Below are 21,958 nucleotides of genomic sequence, written 5' to 3'. Positions count from 1 at the left end.
TGGGTGCCAAATCACCTTCTCCCCGGGAAGCTCCCTTCTCCGAAGCCGCGAAACCTTAGCCCCACCTCCATGGCGCCCCCACCGCACCAATTTCACAGCCGCCCTTCTCCCTAATGCCGGAGACACTGTCCAATTGCCGTCATGCACTAGGCCATGTGCCTCTTACTCCGTGCTGCTAGTGCTGCCTCGACAACGGCCGCGTGAACCGTACCGGAGCCGATTCACCCCCGCCGTTGTTCACGGTGCTGGAGCGGCTCCAACTTCGGATCTGTCCAGAGACCTGGCGCTGCTTCCGCATAGCCGTCGACCGTGGTGACATCGCTCTTTCCCTGTCGCCGGTCGCCACCGCAACCGCGCCGGCCTCACCGACTCGGTGCTGGACCTGCCTATTTCACCATGCCGCCAGATAGGTCGCACCCTCATCTGAAATCACTTTATTTAGGCGTCAGTTGTCTGAATGTTTATTCTGGGCCAATCGATTCCCAATGGGAAGCAGCACCCCTCGAGGCAGCGGAGCTCCTAGGTTGCCGGTTGGCTGGTGTCTAACGTAAGGGTGCGGGGCTGCAAGTTCGCCGCGGAAGCAGCGCTTAGATGGCTATCTTTTAGAGTTGCGTGGGTTGAAGGTACTGCCGCCGCCAGATCTGGATGACGGGGAGTCTTTGTGGATTGGCCCGGGGGCGGCGCAACCACGGCAGTGTGGTGGGGCGGGGAGCGGGGTTTTGGCCGGGGCCATGGACGGCGGAGGCAGGCTGCTCTATCGTTGGTCGCTGGCTCTTCGGGGAAGATTCCGAACAGTGTCAGCTGGGAGGCACAAGACGGCCATCAAGCCATCCGGCGTAGATCGGACAGTACCAAAATAAAATAAAATTGTGTGACCCCAATTTAGTCTTCAGTCAATAGACATGTGACCACTCTCGTACCTTGCTATTGATCTCTTAGTGTATTTCTTTGGATCAAAGAGATATGTCGTTCTTAACATTATGTGTTATCTGCGTCTTCAGACACACCGTCTTCCGACTCACCGCAGCTAATCCAACAAGGGAAGCATACACCAGAAGGGAGCTACAGTCCCCACTCAATAGTTCCCTGCATCGAATGCGCGTGCCTGACATGGACAGCCACAACAACTGCAGGGCCATCGACAAGTCAGCACATGATGCTCACTCCTATGGATGGCAGCCAGATAGGTTGTACCCTCATCTTACTTGTGTGCAACATTTATGGCTTTGTTATTCATCTAAGCACGGAAAATAGATCATCACATTTCACTGTATATTCATGCTGATCTCTTACGGGTCTTGTTCAGGAGTTCACGTTGTTCCATAGTTCAGCTAAGATACTTGTTCTTTAGGTAACGCTGTTCCATAGTTATCATCCATCAGCCAATGCTATCCCACAGGCTGGTGATTATAGTATTATACCACTTCTAGTATTACCTATGTTGTTCTTTAATACTTTTGTGTGCCATCTAGTTAATCTCGAGTACAAACGATACATATTCTGTAGCTTTCATCTGTGTTCTCCCTTTAGTTTATGAGACCTGTTGCTGCTAGTTAACCCCAGTCCTACTATTTATGTCGTCCCCTACAGGCACTCATTTACATAAATCTAACTACTAGTTGTCTTCCATGCATGTCAGATATAATTGCACACACTGATATATCCATAAGAACCTCACGGAGCAATGTAAAGGCCAATAAACTTGATGTCAATGATACCCAATATGATGAAACATGTAAAGGCAGTTCTTCAGAAGACTTGCAGAAAGATGATGAATCCTCTTCACCCCACAAGGTTCTTGCTCTAACTTGGCCTGTGATATGGGTACAACATGCATATAATGTCCTGGAGTGTATCTACTCTGTTGCAATGCCATGTGCTTAGCATGCTGATCATGCATGTAAATATGTCATGCCTTCCTGTTTTTCAGTACCTATTCCATTCATGATAACATGTTTTCAAATTCAAGTACTGTCATTCTACTCTATCGCAATGCCATCTGCTTAATTTGGACATCATGCTTCTGAATATCTTATGCATTGTTATTCATCAGTATGTACTTCATCTGTCTGCCATACCATGTTTTTTTACATTGAAGTGTTGTTCTAGTGCTCTGTTGCAATGCCATCTTATTTTCCCAATCATACACGTGTATGTTGCCTTAGTTATTTTTGTATGTATTCCGCTAGCATATAGTTTTACATTCAACTAGTTTTTTTGTTGTGTTGTCCTGTCGTATCCCTAGCTCTTACACCATACTCCCTCCATCTGGATTACATGTTGCCGAAATGGATAAAAAAGGATGTATCTAGAACTGAAATACGCCTAGACCGATCCATTTTTTCCGGATGGAGGGAATACATGTCAATATGTCATGCCTTTCTATTCTTCGGTACCTATTCCATCTCTCTGTTGTCGCATGTTTTATAATTAAAGCACTATTCTTCTATACAAGGCATGCAAGGGGAAAACGACTATGTTAGAATCTGAAGGGTTACAAACAAGGCCTTTGCAAAAGATCCAAACACCAGGAGATAATAAACCAACTCCAGTTTTTATAGATACTGCTCCAGCACAGAGAAACCCAACTCCTACTGATAATAAGCAGATTCCAGTGGCCAAAGAACTAGTCCGCTCCAGTCGAGCAAAAATATGTCAACTCAATTCTAAGAAGCGTATGCGTATCCTTGCATCATGAAATTTTATAGCATGCTGATCATATTTTCTACATGTTTCTTACCCATCTCTCTTTTAGAAAATAAGCTTAACAGATAGAAGAATTTCTGCAATGGTATCATTTATGAGGAAAGATTCTTGCAGGAATTCTCTGTGCTCCAATGTAGATGTAAGTACCTGTTGTATATCACTATATTTTTACATCAGCGTCTATTTTGTTAATCGGCGTGAATCCAACATTTATCTGATCTAAATTTAGTTGTAGCAAAATGTATGATTAAAGGCCATAATGTTGATTTTTGTAAGGAAAACTGCTTGGTAGTTTTGCATCCTGAGTTGCATGAGTGTACTATCTCATATCAGAGGGTTTGAATACTTTGGTTCTGCAGTGGGTTTTTCAGTGTTTTTTACTGTGTTGTCCTGTTGTATCCCTAGCTCTTACATCATACTCCCTCCGTCCCGATTAAATGTCGCAGAAATGGATAAAACTGGATGTATGTGACGCCCGGGTAATCAAGCTACAGTAATCCTCTGGTAATTATGCCACATCACCTCGATTATTGTTGATAATCTCGCGTTAGTTCAGAACCGATTCAAATTCAAATCTGAATTAAAGTTAAAACAATTAAAGTTTTCAAAAGTCAAAACTAAATTGTTCCTAACGTGTCAAAAAAAACCCGTAACAAATGTTGGTGAAGAAATCATATTCTAATAAAAAAACTTAAATACATTTAATAAACTAGAACAACGATAAAACAATTATCTAAAATGCTTTTAAAATAATAAGCACATGCAATACACTTTATTTAAAGTGCCAGAATATCTGGGGCTGTGACCTATTTAATAACACCAAATTAGTTGTCGCTCCTAAATATTTTAAAACTAAAATAAAAGAAAACTAAAAAGAAATAGAAAAACAAAAAAGAAGAAAGGAAAAGAAAACAACCCCCCCCCCACTGGGCCACAAACCAGCTGGCCTCTGGGCCAACCAGGCCGGCCCAGCCGGCGCCTATAGCCCCCCTGGGGCGACCGAACCCTAGCTACCCGATCCCCACTCCCCCACTTCCCCCCTCTCGCTCTCCCTCCCCTCTCGATCCAGATCGGGGGCGCGACCCCGCGGCACTCCCGACGACGCCTCCGTTGCCGACCGCCGACCCCAACGCGTCGCTGCTTGCCTCCTGGACTCCCCCTCGCCCTCCTCTCCTTCGCGCGACACCCGCCAGATGCTGCGGCCTCGCCTGTTGACCTGACGCCGTCGCCCGTTGTCACCACCACCCCGTCGTCAACCGTCGTCGCCCCGAGCTCCGACGCCTCCCCGACTCCTCCTCGCGCACACTATTGCACACCTGCAGGGCCCGGTGAGGCCCCTCCTCTGCTTTCCCCCTCTTCTTTACCTCCCGTCGCAGTAGGTCGCCCCCTCCGTCACGCCCGAGCTCCCGAGGAGCTCGCGGTTGTCGCGCCCGCGTAACCCGCCGTCGTGCACTGGTCGCACCTCCCCTGACCTGCTAGCTCCCGCCACGGTCTCTCCCCTTGCCGTATGCACGCACGCCGTGGTGGCCGGCTCGCCCCCCCCAGCTGCAGCGGTGCCTGCCCGTGCGTGTGCGCCGCCGCGCCCGCACCACGCCGCAATCCCTGCCTCTGCCCGTTCCCGACGAGCCCCGCGTTGGGCTGCTACACAAGCGTGCGGCTGCGTGCGCTGTGCCTCTGGCCACCGGCGCATTGTCGCCGGCCTCCGCCTCGCACCCGGGTGGGTTCGGTCTCCGCCCGGGCAGCGCCCGTGCCCGTTGCGCCCGAACCCGCTAACATCAACGCCCGCTAAGGTCCCTAGGGCCTATGACATGTGGGGCTCATGCCCCAGAACTTTATTTAAAAAAAAGAATTAAAAATAAATAAATAAATAAATACATTAATTAATTAATTAATAAGTGAATTAATTAAGTTAATTAATCATGTTTAATTAAGCTAATTAACCAGTTAGTTTAATTAAATAGTACTTAGTTTAACTAAGGCCTAATTAACCTAAACAGAGTATGACAGGTGGGTCCCACTGGACCCACATGTCAGTTTGACCCAGTCAACTCTGTTGACTATTGACGTCAGCATGACATCATGCTGATGTCATTAATTCATTTTTGAATTAATTTAAATAATTATTTAATTACCAGAAATTAATAAAATCTTCAGAAAATCATATCTTTTAATCTGTAACTCGGATTAAAATACTTTCTACATGTAAGTTGCTTAGAACGACGAGACAAATCCGGGTGCGCAGCCCGTTTGTCAGCCACACATCCCTAGCATAGCAAACACGCAACTTTTCCCCTCCGGTTCATCTGTCCAAAAACGCGAAACACCGGGAATACTTTCCCGGATGTTTCCCCCTTCCGCCGGTATCACATAATACCGCGTTAGGACATACCTAGCACCGCGTATTGCCGCGTCTTGCTTTATGTTGCATTTGATTGCTCTGTTATTTATTGTGTTCCCCCTCCGTTACTCCTTTCCGGTAGACTCCAAGACCGCTGTCGATGTCCGTGTGTTCGACTACATCGAAGATGACCCCCTCCTTGCCAGAGCAACCAGGCAAGCCCCCCCTTTGATCACCAGATATCGCCTACTCTTTTCTCTATACTGCTTGCATTAGAGTAGTGTAGCATGTTACTGCTTTCCGTTATTCCTATCCTGATGCATAGCCTGTCCTTGCTACTACTGTTGTTACCATTACCTGCTATCCTACTGCTTAGTATAGGATGCTAGTGTTCCATCAGTGGCCCTACACTCTTGTCCATCTGCCATGCTATACTACTGGGCCGTGATCACTTCGGGAGGTGATCACGGGCATATACGATATACTTTACACAGTTACATTACCTGTGATACTGTTCGGAGATGGGGGCTGAAGGGGCAGGTGGCTCCATCCCGGTAGAGGTGGGCCTGGGTTCCCGACGGCCCCCGACTGTTACTTTGTGGCGGAGAGGCAGGGCAGGTTGAGACCACCTAGGAGACAGGTGGGCCTGGCCCTGGTCGGCGTTCGTGGATATTTAACACGCTTAACGAGATCTTGGTATTTGATCCGAGTTGGCTACGAGCCTATATGCACTAACCATCTACGCGGGAGTAGTTATGGGTATCCCAGCGTCGTGGTATCAGCCGAAGCCTTCTTGACGTCAGCGACTGAGTGGCGCGCGCCGGGTTGGACTGCATTAACGCAACTTTCTTTGTAATGGAGGTTGCTAGGTCTGCTCACCGGCCGCGTACGCAACGTGCAGGTGTGCAATGGGCGATGGGCCCAGACCCCTGCACGCATAGGATTTAGACCGGCGTGCTGACCTTCTCTGTTGTGCCTAGGTGGGGCTGCGACGTGTTGATCTTTCGAGGCCGGGCATGACCCAGGAAAGTGTGTCCAGCCAAATGGGATCAAGCGTGTTGGGTTATGTGGTGCACCCCTGCAGGGAAGTTAATCTATTCGAATAGCCGTGATCTTCGGTAACAGGACGACTTGGAGTTGTACCTTGACCTTATGACAACTAGAACCGGATACTTAATAAAACACACCCTTCCAAGTTCCACAGACAACCCGGTGATCGCTTTTCCACAGGGCGACGAGGGGAGGATCGCCGGGTAGGATTATGCTACTGCGATGCTACTAGAGATGCTACTGGAGATGCTACTTGGAGATGCTACTTGGGGGACTTCAATCTACTCTCTTCTACACTCTGCAAGACGGAGGCTGCCAGAAGCGTAGTCTTCGACAGGATTAGCTATCCCCCTCTTATTCTGGCATTCTGCAGTTCAGTCCACCGATATGGCCCTTTACACATATACCCATGCATATGTAGTGTAGCTCCTTGCTTGCGAGTACTTTGGATGAGTACTCACGGTTGCTTTTCTCCCTCTTTTCCCCTTTCCCTTCTACCTGGTTGTCGCAACCAGATGCTGGAGCCCTGGAGCCAGACGCCACCGTCGACGATGATTCCTACTACACTGGAGGTGCCTACTACTACGTGCAGGCCGCTGACGACGACCAAGAGTAGTTAGGAGGATCCCAGGTAGGAGGCCTGCGCCTCTTTCGATCTGTATCCTAGTTTGTGCTAGCCATCTTATGACAACTTGTTTAACTTATGTCTGTACTCAGATATTGTTGCTTCCGCTGACTCGTCTATGATCGAGCACTTGTATTCGAGCCCTCGAGTCCCCTGGCTTGTATTATGATGCTTGTATGACTTATTTATGTTTTAGAGTTGTGTTGTGATATCTTCCCGTGAGTCCCTGATCTTAATCGTACACATTTGCGTGCATGATTAGTGTACAATTGAATCGGGGGCGTCACAAGTTGGTATCAGAGCCAACTGCCTGTAGGAATCCCCCTTTCCAACTCCTTGGCCGAAGTCGAGTCTAGTCATTGAAAAACTTTTACTAACATGGCTGTGTGGCTTACGAGCCCACGTCGCCATTTGGGTGGTATTAGGATCTTTTATTCCTCGCCTTTACTCTGGGACCCTGATCTCTCTTCTATTCGGGTTAAATGGTTTTGCTAACTCTAACTCTAGGTTCTCGTAAATACTTTCCCCCGTAGAGCCCCTTCAATCTAGATGATGGCCTGCTTCACCAGAAGATTCCGAAGATACTCTTTGATATTCTCTCAAGACTTTGTGCCCATCACTTTTGCTATTCCCGACCACCGATAAATCCTTATGGATAACTACTTACACTTGCCATTCATACGATCATCCCCCATTGATCCTGTTATTACAAGATACCTTGAAGTTTTCTCTATTGTTCCGAGAATACTTTGTGCCTACTGCCTAGCAGTTCTTTGCCACATGAATACCCCTTCTAATAAATCCTCGCACTTGTCGAATATCCGCTCATCCCCAGTTGTTCATGTGTTTCACAAAAGTATTCAAAATACTATTCGATCTTCCGAAAATCCTTTGGAGCCTTTTGCTCTTGAAATTCTTGCTTGCTTGCATTATGGTTAATCCCATAAGTCTCGTAGTCTTATTGACATTCCTTGTCATTATCATTTTGAGTCTGTTGACTCAATATGTTTGCGAATACCCGCAATCATCATTGATCCTTATAAATTACCTTCCCGGCTGAGCTGCTATTCTTTTAACTGGAATTGGTTCTCGACCAATCCAATTGTCGTTGATTGTACCCTAAGGCTATTCAACTTATCCGTCCCTAATCAGAGCATTGCTTCTGATCCCTTGATTTGGAAATGATAATTCCTTTGCATTTGACAATTGAGTTCGTCGGTTGTTTCTATAATCTGATCTCTTTGCATTCTTCTTCCCCTAGTTGAGTACCGATGCTCACGTCAGATCCCTTGTGGACCACCAGATCCTTTGTTGGATTTTATCTGACAACGCCCTTCATATTCAATAACCGTGTGAGCCTTTCCTCTGATACATAACGCCTTTGGTAAATTGTATCCTCTGCTTTCTCAACCATGCTCTGCCTTCGAGCTTGAGTTAATTACTTCTAAAGATTCTGGTATATGATTCTAAGATGCCCCGATGGGTTGAACCTATGCCTTCCTTAATATGTGTGGACTCGAAAGTTTTCATGAGTCGTACTCTTCTGGTATTTTGCCAGATAAAATTTCAACACTACAACTTCATTGAACGCGAGAAGTGAATGAAAGGTTGTGCATTGGGGAAGTGGGAGTCGACCTTGAACTTTGTGTTCATGCCCATGGACACGATACACATCTTCTCATCGAAGCTTCTTTTAAAATTAATTATTCCATTGATATAAGATCATCTTATATCTGGGATCTGGCCTTTTTGCAATCGTGGTTCCGACCATGTTCTCCTTTAAATACCATTTCTCGTGCAAGTTTAAGCACTTGTCTTCTGCAGAGCAATGCCCCAGTCCAACCTCTACTTCGATCTGTCATCGAGTATTACCCCATGGTATCTCGAGATTATCATGGAACTGCCTAAATTTTTATGAGTTCATCAAGTACTACCTTCTCACTGATTCAAATTTTTCACGGGCTCTAAGTTATTAAAAACTCAAAGACACCGATAACTGAATCGAGTTCGCATTGCGATTCAACAAGTATTTGAACCCATCACTGCTTACAAATTTATTAATCCTTCAAGTCGTTCCTAGCCTGATCGGCTATATCATTATCGAGCTAATTTTAACTGTGCTACCCGGTCCTTCTTCCCGGAGCACAATTTTCGACGATGAACTAACCTTACATCGATCATCATCATCATATCATTTCGCCTTGAACAACAAGCTTGGTTTCGAGTTTGTGTCGTACCCTTGGTTCCAATAACCTTTCACTTTATCATTACTTTGACTTGATGTCGTCGCCAATCGATTACATCTTCATGAACTCTCGCGACAAATGTGTCGTGAATATCATCAACATTCTGAGCTCTTCCAAGAGATCTATTGAAATCATGATGAGAAATACCATCCTTGCCCTCGATGATTGGTGTTATCATCGACCACTTTATTGCCTTCCGTTCAACACAAACTGGTTCGTGTTTCGTGTTATACCTTGAGATCCTTACTATCCAACATTTGTTCTTCTTTAGCTTGGAGTATTACCATCTTTTATGACAAGAATGTCATGAGGATTACTCCACCTCTTAAGAATTCTTGGTATAGTGATACTTCTCACCATCACCATTCTTTCTTGGTTCCCGTGTTGAGTATTACCATCTTTTATGACAAGAATGTCATGAGGATTACTCCACCTCTTAAGAATTCTTGGTATAGTGATACTTCTCACCATCACCATTCTTTCTTGGTTCCCGTGTTGATTCTAACCGAGGTACCTACAAGTGAACGGTGTTGTTTGGATTCTATACTTCTAGAAACCCTATTGCTTGAAGTTAATGGTCAACCGTTCATTCTTAGACTATTGATTATTGAATCACCATTCTATCATTGATCGTGCTACCTAGTCCCATATTTCGGGCGCACCTTTCAACCAATGTTTAATTATGTATGTTTTCCTCGAGCATACCTCACTATAACATTTGATCTGAAAAGGGTTATCTCCTTGTTCAGATAATTGTGGAAATCCATCTTTTGAGATCTCAATGGAATGTCGCTGAGTCCATCAGCCACCTCCTCATTCTCTCCTTGACTTAATGATGAACTCTTGTTTCGGAACTCGCTTCCATAGTTCAGTTCCCAAGAATCTTACAATGTCATCTCGACAATTTGTGTTGCACCTTTTCTTCACAGACATCCTGAGTCTGAGTTATCCTGACACCAATCGGATATGAATCTCGGTCAGATATGGTGGTTGGGACAACTTTCCAGGAGTTATGATGTTGGTCCTTTGATGACCCGGTAATATGATGTCATGTCTAGCACCCCCCCCCCCTCGGCTGGAGGACCTGTCATTATAATTTCTTTTGCAAAGATAACCATTCTTCTTGGAAAGAATTGTAAGACTTATTTTATAAGTTGCTCCTGATGGATCATTTGCGTATCCAAAGACCGACCCTTGATTGAAACACCATATCATTGCTACCTCGAAGCATGACTATGATACCCCGCTCATCAACAAGAACATTGGAGGCGCGATGCTAAATGTTTCTTGGTCAGATATCCAAACACCGTTGTATGGGTAACATCTGGATTAATCACTGCCTCTTTATTTGAATGGTTGGGTACTTGCTCTCCTACCCTGTATGTCATGGTCGGCTTGTATATGGGAAGGATATACTCCTAATAGTTGTGTGTAATCACAATTTTCCTTTCCATTGTTCTGTTTAATCTGATAATCACGTTTTCCTTTCCATTCTTTTGTTTAACCTTTCCTGTAATCTGACTTAACTGAGCAAAGATAATTCCCTGCTTCGGTAAGCACCTTGTTGTACCACTCTGTGTGTAAGACCCTGTTACTATTGTTGATGACATCCCGATAACCACCGATGGACGAGAACTTTGCCTATTGGTCCGCCTCGTTCAACGAGCAGGAAATGGTTCTCTTCATCCCTTGCCCTTGGTATCGCTGTTGTTGCCGACATAACTGACAGGCTACCCTCTGACATACCTTGCTTGCATGATCACGCAAGACGTCTTCACCATCCCTACTTTTAACCCACATGGTGGGCCCATAACCCATAGTTCCACAGGATCAAAACCTGACTCTCCTGTACACCCCCTGTTCCCAAGGTTGTTCCTCGCGCGTGGCCTCGCATGTAATTCATGAGCCACCTTCAGGTCTGATATCGGACACAATACTTATTCCCGTTGCTTTGACACTTTCACGCCCTATAACAGGCATCGAACGATTGCCTGCCCGCTCGAAACTTCCTAGGATACCTCCTTACTTTGCTCTCTATATTTTCTTAACTTTCGATTCGAGAGTTACTTTCCGCCACCTTCCTCGATGTTGTCGACCCTATAGTCAACCTTGCCGAGGTCCGTTCTCCCAGAATGCCCACCCTTTATTCTTTCGTAAGTACGATGGAGTTCCTGAAGAAAGGACGCTAACTTCATCATGATGACCTGAAGCAGAGAAATGAAGACATCAACGAAAGGGATCAACCTCTTCGAAAGAGCAACCAAAGACGAGAAGACCCGTTAGAATTTCGTAACCTGAATTTTCCCCTTAGTCCCCCTCTTAAATCTCGGGACGAGATTTCTTGTAGTGGAGGAGAATTGTGATGCCCGGGTAATCAAGCTACAGTAACCCTCTGGTAATGATGCCACGTCACCTCGATTATTGTTGATAATCTCGCGTTAGTTCAGAACCGATTCAAATTCAAATCTGAATTAAAGTTAAAACAATTAAAGTTTTCAAAAGTCAAAACTAAATTGTTCCTAACGTGTCAAAAAAAACCCGTAACAAATGTTGGTGAAGAAGTCACATTCTAATAAAAAACTTAAATACATTTAATAAACTAGAACAGCGATAAAACAATTATCTAAAATGCTTTTAAAATAATAAGCACATGCAATACACTTTATTTAAAGTGCCAGAATATCTGGGGCTGTGACCTATTTAATAACACCAAATTAGTTGTCGCTCCTAAATATTTTAAAACTAAAATAAAAGAAAACTGAAAAGAAATAGAAAAACAAAAAAGAAGAAAGGAAAAGAAAACAAACCCCCCCACTGGGCCACAAACCAGCTAGCCTCTGGGCCAACCAGGCCGGCCCAGCCGGCGCTTATAGCCCCCCTGGGGCGACCGAACCCTAGCTACCCGATCCCCACTCCCCCACTTCCCTCCTCTCGCTCTCCCTCCCCTCTCGATCCAGATCGGGGGCGCGACCCCGCGGCACTCCCGACGATGCCTCCGTTGCCGACCGCCGACCCCATCGCGTCGCTGCTTGCCTCCTGGACTCCCCCTCTCCCTCCTCTCCTTCGCGCGACACCCGCCAGACGCTGCGGCCTCGCCTGTTGACCCGACGCCGTCGCCCGTCGTCACCACCACCCCGTCGTCAACCGTCGTCGCCCCGAGCTCCGGTGCCTCCCCGACTCCTCCTCGCGCACACTATTGCACACCTGCAGGGCCCGGTGAGGCCCCTCCTCTGCTTTCCCCCTCTTCTTTCCCTCCCGTCGCAGTAGGTCGCCCCCGCCGTCATGCCCGAGCTCCCGAGGAGCTCGCGGTTGCCGCGCCCGTGTAACCCGCCGTCGTGCACTGGTCGCACCTCCCCTGACCTGCTAGCTCCCGCCACGGTCTCTCCCCTTGCCGTATGCACGCACGCCGTGGTGGCCGGCTCGCCCCCCCAGCTGCAGCGGCGCCTACCCGCGCGTGTGCGCCGCCGCGCCCGCACCACGCCGCAATCCCTGCCTCCGCCCGTTCCCGACGAGCCCCGCGTTGGGCCGCTACGCACCCGTGCAGCTGCGTGCGTTGTGCCTCTGGCCACCGGCGCATTATCGCCGGCCTCCGCCTCGCACCCGGGTAGGTTCGATCTCCGCCCGGGCAGCGCCCGTGCCCGTTGCGCCCGAACCCGCTAACACCAACGCCCGCTAAGGTCCCTAGGGCCTATGACATGTGGGGCCCATGCCCCAGAACTTTATTTAAAAAAAAGAATTAAAAATAAATAAATAAATAAATAAATAAATACATTAATTAATTAATCAATAAGTGAATTAATTAAGTTAATTAATCATGTTTAATTAAGCTAATTAACCAGTTAGTTTAATTAAATAGTACTTAGTTTAACTAAGGCCTAATTAACCTAAACAGAGTATGACAGGTGGGTCCCACTGGACCCACATGTCAGTTTGACCCAGTCAACTCTGTTGACTATTGACGTCAGCATGACATCATGCTGATGTCATTAATTCATTTTTGAATTAATTCAAATAATTAATTAAATACCAGAAATTAATAAAATCTTCAGAAAATCATATCTTTTAATCCGTAACTCGGATTAAAATACTTTCTACATGTACGTTGCTTAGAACGACGAGACGAATCCGGGTATGCAGCCCGTTTGTCAGCCACACATCCCTAGCATAGCAAACACGCAACTTTTCCCCTCCGGTTCATCTGTCCGAAAACGCGAAACACCGGGAATACTTTCCCGGATGTTTCCCCCTTTCGCCGGTATCACATAATACCGCGTTAGGACATACCTAGCACCGCGTATTGCCGCGTCTTGCTTTGTGTTGCATTTGATTGCTCTGTTATTTATTGTGTTCCCCCTCCGTTACTCCTTTCCGGTAGACTCCGAGACCGTTGTCGATGTCCGTGTGTTCGACTATATCAAAGATGACCCCCTCCTTGCCAGAGCAACCAGGCAAGCCCCCCCTTTGATCACCAGATATCGCCTACTCTTTTCTCTATACTACTTGCATTAGAGTAGTGTAGCATGTTACTGCTTTCCGTTATTCCTATCCTGATGCATAGCCTGTCCTTGCTACTACTGTTGTTACCATTACCTGCTATCCTACTGCTTAGTATAGGATGCTAGTGTTCCATCAGTGGCCCTACACTCTTGTCCGTCTGCCATGCTATACTACTGGGCCGTGATCACTTCGGGAGGTGATCACGGGCATATACGGTATACTTTACACAGTTACATTACCTGTGATACTGTTCGGAGATGGGGGCTGAAGGGGCAGGTGGCTCCATCCCGGTAGAGGTGGGCCTGGGTTCCCGACGGCCCCCGACTGTTACTTTGTGGTGGAGCGGCAGGGCAGGTTGAGACCGCCTAGGAGACAGGTGGGCCTGGCCCTGGTCGGCGTTCGCGGATATTTAACACGCTTAACGAGATCTTGAAATTTGATCTGAGTTGGCTACGAGCCTATACGCACTAACCATCTACGCGGGAGTAGTTATGGGTATCCCAGCGTCGTTGTATCAGCCGAAGCCTTCTTGACGTCAGCGACTGAGTGGCGCGCGCCGGGTTGGACTGCGTTAACGCAACTTCCTTTGTAATGGAGGTTGCTAGGTCTGCTCACCGGCCGCGTACGCAACGTGCAGGTGTGCAATGGGCGATGGGCCCAGACCCCTGCGCGCATAGGATTTAGACCGGCGTGCTGACCTCTCTGTTGTGCCTAGGTAGGGCTACGACGTGTTGATCTTTCGAGGCCGGGCATGACCCAGGAAAGTGTGTCCGGCCAAATGGGATCAAGCGTGTTGGGTTATGTGGTGCACCCCTGCAGGGAAGTTAATCTATTCGAATAGCCGTGATCTTCGGTAACAGGACGACTTGGAGTTGTACCTTGTCCTTATGACAACTAGAATCGGATACTTAATAAAACACACCCTTCCAAGTTCCACAGACAACCCGGTGATCGCTTTTCCACAGGGCGACGAGGGAAGGATCGCCGGGTAGGATTATGCTACTGCGATGCTACTGGACATGCTACTGGAGATGCTACTTGGAGATGCTACTTGGAGATGCTACTTGGGGGACTTCAATCTACTCTCTTCTACATGCTGCAAGACGGAGGCTGCCAGAAGCGTAGTCTTCGACAGGATTAGCAATCCCCCTCTTATTCTGGCATTCTGCAGTTCAGTCCACCGATATGGCCCTTTACACATATACCCATGCATATGTAGTGTAGCTCCTTGCTTGCGAGTACTTTGGATGAGTACTCACGGTTGCTTTTCTCCCTCTTTTCCCCTTTCCCTTCTACCTGGTTGTCGCAACCAGATGCTGGAGCCCTGGAGCCAGACGCCACCATCGACGATGATTCCTACTACACTGGAGGTGCCTACTACTACGTGCAGGCCGCTGACGATGACCAAGAGTAGTTAGGAGGATCCCAGGGAGGAGGCCTGTGCCTCTTTCGATCTGTATCCCAGTTTGTGCTAGCCATCTTATGACAACTTGTTTAACTTATGTCTGTACTCAGATATTGTTGCTTCCGCTGACTCGTCTATGATTGAGCACTTGTATTCGAGCCCTCGAGGCCCCTGGCTTGTATTATGATGCTTGTATGACTTATTTATGTTTTAGAGTTGTGTTGTGATATCTTCCTGTGAGTCCCTGATCTTGATCGTACACATTTGCGTGCATGATTAGTGTACGATTGAATCGGGGGCGTCACAATGTATCTAGAACTGAAATACGCCTAGACCCGTCCATTTATTTCCGGATGGAGGGAATACATGTCAATATGTCATGCCTTTCTATTCTTCAGTACCTATTCCATCTCTGCTGTAGCATGTTTTATAACTGAATCACCATTCTTCTATATAAGGCATGCAAGGGGAAGACGGCTCTGTTAGAATCTGAAGGGTTACAAAACAGGTCTTTGCAAAAGATCCAAATTCCAGGAGATAATAAACCAACTCCATTTTTCATAGATACTGCTCCAGCACAGAGAAACCCAACTCCCACTAATAATGAGCAGATTCTGGTGGCCAAAGAACTAGTCCGCTCCAGTCCAGCAAAAGAATGTCAACTCCATTCTAAGAAGCATGTGCGTGTCCTCGCATCATGAAATTTTATAGCATTCTGATCATAATTTCTACATGTTTCTTACCCATCTCTCTTTTAGAAAATAAGGTTAAAAGATAGAAGACTTCCTCCATTGGGATCGTATTGGAGGAAAATATCTTGTGGGAATTCTCTATGCTCCAATGCTGATGTAAGTACCTATTGTATATCACTATATTTTTACATCAACATGTATTTTGTTAATCGGCATGAATCTAACATTTATCTGATCTAAAATTAGTTGTAGCAAAATGTTAAAGGCGCTAATGTTGGTTTTTGTAAGAAAAACTACCTGGTAGTTTTGCATACTGAGTTGCATGAATGTACTATCTCATATCACGCACATTACTGAATTGTAGTGCTTCTCTGGTTGCCCATTCATTCATTGTGTCAATGTTGCTTTCGTACTACCTTACCTGGCTAATGATAGTTGTGGCATATTGTGTTAATTTGGTGTAGGCTACTTGCCCAAACGTTTGTTGTGTCAATGTTGCTTTCCTATTATCTGACGTGGCCAATGATAGCAATGCTAGTGTGTTAATTTTGTGCAGGCTGCTGAAGATAAGAAGACAAACTCTAAAAATAGCAAGGCAACCCCATTGTTTCTTTCCAGTAAATCTAGGCCAGGTAATATGGCAATAACTCATGATTAATCTGTTTGGTTCCCATCCTAGTTTATGTTATGATGCAGTGGTCGAGACACTCTCCACTATCAATAATACAAGCCTGCCAAAATCGCCATCTGAATCTATTCAGTATCCTCTGTCTCGAATGCAACGGAATAAATGTATGTTTGCGAACCAATTAATGGCTGAAGCAATGATGGAAATGGTGGATGAATCAGACGTGTAGAGTCATGCGACACAACAACTGATCAATGTTTTCAGAGACAGTGTAGCAAAGCAGAAAGAACTCGCCCACATGCTTATGGGCGTCATCTGTGCTGAGGTTGTAGATTGTGATGTTGTAGATGGTTAGGTTCTGCTCATTTATTTGCACTGGCATCAATCTTTGATTGCCCAGTGGATGTAATTTCCTGTAATATATGCTGGATGTGCAACGTTATTCCCTGTATGATGTACCTTTGCATGATCGGTTTTGGTCCTGTGCATAATTGCTCGTCGTAATGGGCTCAAATTATCTAATTTGGCCTAAAGACATGTACGAACTTTAGTGGGCCCATTAAGTTAATGGGCCGTTACTAGGCCGAAAGTTAATGGTCGGCCCTCTTACCTCCCGGGTCGTTAACAGGCCGACATCGAAGAGGGCAACAGGTGGCCCCAGTTTATTTCACGGGCCGTTAACAGGCCGTTACTAAGTTTGGGCTACATATGGCCCAACTATACTATAGGCCTTTAGCAGGCCGAAAGAGACAGCGGGCTTGTACATGACCATGAAGACCATGGGCCGCTAAGAGGCCGAAAGTCAGGTCGTATTGTAAATGGCCCAACTGTGTTGTGGGCCTTTAGCAGGCCGAAAGAGAAACCGGGCTGGTATTGGACCATGAAGGGCATGGGCCGTTAAAAGGCCAAAACTAAGGTCCGACTACAATCCGCCCAACTCATTTATGGTCCATTAACAGGCCGAAAGGCACAGAGGGACGGGAATTGGCCCAACACTTAAATGGGTCGGTAACAGGCCAAAACTCAGGTCCGACTACAAATGGCCCAACTAATTTATGGGCCGTCAACAGGCTGAAAGTGACACCGGGCCAGAAAATTGGCCCAACACTTAAATGGGCCGCTAAAAAGCCGAAACTCAGGTCCGACAACAAATGGCCCATCAGATTTATGGGTCGTCAACAGGCTGAAAGACACACCGGGCTGGAAACTAGCCCAACATTTAAATGGGTCGCTAAAAGGCCGAAAGATGTACATCCTGGAAATTGGCCCATCCATTAAACGGGTCGTTAACAGGCCGAAATCTCATCGGGCCGATATTGAGCCCAGATATATAGCGGGCTGTTAACGGGCTCGAACTGATGATGGGCTGCAATGGTGTCCAATTTTAACGGGCCGTTGACGGGCCGAATTGGCTCATCTCGTATGGGTCGTGGGCTTAAATGGACCTGACACAAGTAGGCCTTATATGGGCTGGCCTGCTAATTTTTACTGGGCCGGCCTTTTCACAGGAATGGGCCTCTATTGGGCCGTGCCACGTGTCGATGTACCATAGGCGTCTTCCGTCCAATGAGTGGATGACATCTGTCCCAACGGTGAGCCGACACGTGTTTTCTCCAGCCAATGATGATTTTACACGTGGAAAATCCCCATTGGTCGGGGCTGTTAACGGGTTATCGGATCCAAAACCCGACCCGATAGCTTAACGGTGTTCCGTTACGGTGGATGCCACATGTCGGTCACCCTTGACGAAAGCACTTCTGTGACGCGCGATTTATCGTCATGGAAGTGGACACTTCCATGATGATAATTTTGGTAATGTCATGGAACACTTCTACGACAGCACAGGTATGACTATCTTCATTCTGTCATAAATTTATCATGGATGTACATGCATGACAAAAAACGCGACCTACTGTGACAAACACGTATCATCACGGAAGTGTATTTTTTTTGTAGTTGTGTCGTAAAACGCGATGAAACTTTCTCTCTCATTTTTTTTCTCCCCGAACATGAATATATGGAGTTGGAGTTGAGGTCGGTGGAGGTCCAGGGGGCCCACGAGATAGGGGGTGCACCCAGGGGGAGGGGGTGCGCCCCCCTGTCTCGTGGATAGGGTGTGGGCCCCCTGGTCTTGATTCTTTCGCCAGTATTTTTATATTTTCCAAAAAGTCGCTCCGTGGATTTTCAGGACATTCCGAGAACTTTTCTTTTCTACACATAAAACAACATCATGGCAGTTCTGCTAAAAACAGCAGCGTCAGTCCGGGTTAGTTTCATTCAAATCATGCAAGTTAGAGTCCAAAACAAGGGAAAAAGTGTTTGGAAAAGTAGATACGTTGGAGACGTATCAACTCCCCCAAGCTTAAACCTTTGCTTGTCCTCAAGCAATTCAGTTGATAAACTGAAAGTGATAAAGAAAAACTTTTACAAACTCTATTTGCTCTTGTTGTTGTAAACGTGAAAAGCCAGCATTCAAGTTTCAGCAAATATTATGAACTAACCATACTCACAATAACACTTAGGTCTCACAATTACTCATATCAATAGCATAATCAACTAGCGAGCCATAATAATAAAATCGGATGACAACACTTTCTCAAAATAATCATAACATGATATAACAAAATGGTATCTCACTAGCCCTTTCTAAGACCGCAAAACATAAATGTAGAGCACCTTTAAAGATCAAGGACTGACTAAACATTGTAATTCATGGTAAAAGAGATCCAGTCAAGTCATACCCAATATAAACCAACAATAATGAATGCAAATGATAGTGTGCTCTCCAGCGGGTGTTTTTTAATAAGAAGGGTGATGACTGAACATAAAAGTAAATAGATAGGCCCTTCACAGAGGGAAGCATGGATTTGTAGAGGTGCCAGAGCTCAATTTTAAAACAGAGATTGAATAACATTTTGAGCGGCATACTTTCCCTGTCTACGCAACAACTATGAGATGGCTGTATCTTCCATACTACATGCATTATAGGCAGTTCCCAAACAGAATGATAAAGGTTTATACTCCCCCAACCACCAACAAGCATCAATCCATGGCTTGCTCGAAACAACGAGTGCCTCCAACTAACATCAGCCCTGGGGGAGTTTTGTTTAATTAATTTGATTTGCTTTGATCTTTTTGGATCATGGGACTGGGCATCCCGGTTACCGGCCCTTTCTCGTGAATGAGGAGCGGAGTACACTCCTCTTGAGAATAACCCACCTAGCATGGAAGATATAGGCAGCCCTAGTTGTAACATGAGCTGCTCGAGCATACAAAACAGAATTTCATTTGAAGGTTTGGGGTATGGCACATAGAAATTTACTTGAAACGGCAAGTAAATACCACATATAGGAAGGTATAGTGGACTCATATGGAACAACTTTGGGGTTTAAGGAGTTTGGATGCACAAGTAGTATTCCCGCTTAGTACAGGTGAAGGCTAGCAAAAGACTGGGAAGTGACCAACTGAGAGAGCGACAAAAGTCATAAACATGCATTAAAATTAATTTACACCGAGTACAAGCATGAGTAGGATATAATCTACCATGAACATAAATATCATGGAGGCTAAGTTGATTTGTTTCAACTACATGCGTGAACATGTGCCAAGTCGTGTCACTCAATACATTCAAAGGAGGATACCATCCCATCATACCACATCATAATCATTCTAATAGCATGTTGGCACGCAAGGTAAACCATTATAACTCATAGCTAATCAAGCATGGCACAAGCAACTATAATCTCTAAATGTCATTGCAAATATGTTTACTTCTTAATAAGCTGAATCAGAAACGATGAACTCATCATATTTACAAAAACAAGAGAGGTTGAGTTCATACCAGCTTTTCTCATCCCAATAAGTCCATCATATATCGTCATTATTGCCTTTCACTTGCATGACCGAACGATGTGTATAATAATAAAAGTGCACGTGCATTGGACTAAGCTGGAATCTGCAAGCATTCAACTCAAGAGAGAAGACAGGATAATATGGGCTCTAAATTAAATAAACAATCATGCATATGAGAGCCACTAAGCATTTTAATATGGTCTTCTCGACCTCCAAAGAAAAGAAAAGAAAAGAAAAGAAAATTATTCACACGGGAAAGCTCCCAACAAGTAAGAAGAAGAACAAGAAATCTTTTTGGGTTTTCATTTTAATTTCTACTACAAGCACAGAAATTTAAACTAACTAAATGTTTTGGTTTTTCTTAAGGTTTATCAAACACACAAGAAGAAAACTAGAAAAAGAAATTTAAACTAGCATGGATAATACAATGAAAGAGTATGAGCACCGACGACTAGTGTGTGAACGTGAATGTAAAGTCGGTGAGAAATACGTACTCCCCCAAGCTTAGGCTTTTGGCCTAAGTTGGTCTAGTACCAAGGACCGCCGCTACTCTCCCCAGTGTACTGGGAGGTGTAATCAGGATACCACTGGCTGGTCATCTCCGGATCCCACTGGACAGATGATGCACGATAAGGGTCCAGTTCAGGTTCCGGCTCAGGTTAATGTTCTGGAGTGAAAGCTTGGGCTCGATGATTGTACACCGCTTCCGGCGTGACAAGAAAATTTTCTGCAAGCAAATCAAACAACAGAGGCGCAGGCAAAATCATAATCTCAATGTGTTTCTTATTAAATCTAAGTTTATACAAGAGCATCTTCTCTTTGTTGTCAACAATAAACTTGTGTGCTACCATGCTCTTGTAATCTAAAATGTGAGGAGGCAATTTTGTCTCCTTTCGCATGGTGCCTAATGGGTATCTGAAAATGTCTAGCAAGACGTGCAGCATAGATACCTCCAAATATGGGGCCTTTTGTATGATTCAGGGCTAACCGTTTAGCAACAACGGCACCCATACTAAAACTATTGTCTCCAAGCAAGGCATGTTGAAGAATGATAATATCAGGAACACTAAAGTTTCCACTATTTCCACGACCAATCAAGCATCTACTAGCAAATATGGGAAAGTAGCGTAAAACAGGAAAGTGTATGCTAGAGATTTTTGCCTCGGAGCCCTTCTTTGGCTCCTCTACAGGTATAGTATTAACAAAACCATCCACATATTTACGATGGGGTTCCTCTAATTCTCCCTCATAAGGTATCCTACACACCGCGCAAAAATTACGTAAAGACATTTCTCTGAATTCATCATATAAATGAAATGATACTGCAGGCGGTGACTTCTTAGGATAATAATAAAAAATTTGCACGAAATTATTGGTGAGTAAGAGATACTGATCGATCCGGCCGTTGATGAAACCGGTGAGGCCTGCATTTTCATCAAAGAACAAAAATCTTCATGAATTCCAGCTTCCTTCAAGAAATCCTTGCATGGCCATTCACACGACCGTACTTCCGCTAAGCGAGGAAGATTATACTTGGCTTTTTCCTTCTCTTTGGCTTGTTTTTCCTGAGAGCCTTGGCTAGAAGAGCCCCTCAAAAATTTCCTTAACATTTTCTGAAAATTTCTGAAATTTTAGTAACTTCAAAATAAAAGTGAATAAAACTAAAAAAGATTGGTAGCAACTACTCCTACAAGTGCCTAGAGCCTATATCATGCATTAGAATTGCTTGGGACCTCATAAATTTAACATGCAAGCTCAAGAACATGGTCACCTATGCAGAAAAAATTTGCAATGAATAAAGCACTAGAACAAAAACTAATTGGACTAATGGAGGAGTCACATACCAAGCAACAATCTCCCAAAGTAGTTTTGTGAATGGAGCTTTGAGCAAGGAGATCGAAAATCGCAGCAAAATGAGC

This window comes from Triticum aestivum, chromosome 3B (genome assembly GCF_018294505.1).
Source record: "Triticum aestivum cultivar Chinese Spring chromosome 3B, IWGSC CS RefSeq v2.1, whole genome shotgun sequence".
Lineage (NCBI taxonomy): Eukaryota > Viridiplantae > Streptophyta > Magnoliopsida > Poales > Poaceae > Triticum > Triticum aestivum.
The sequence above is the reverse complement of the archived record's forward strand: the minus strand, read 5'-3'. Positions refer to the sequence as shown.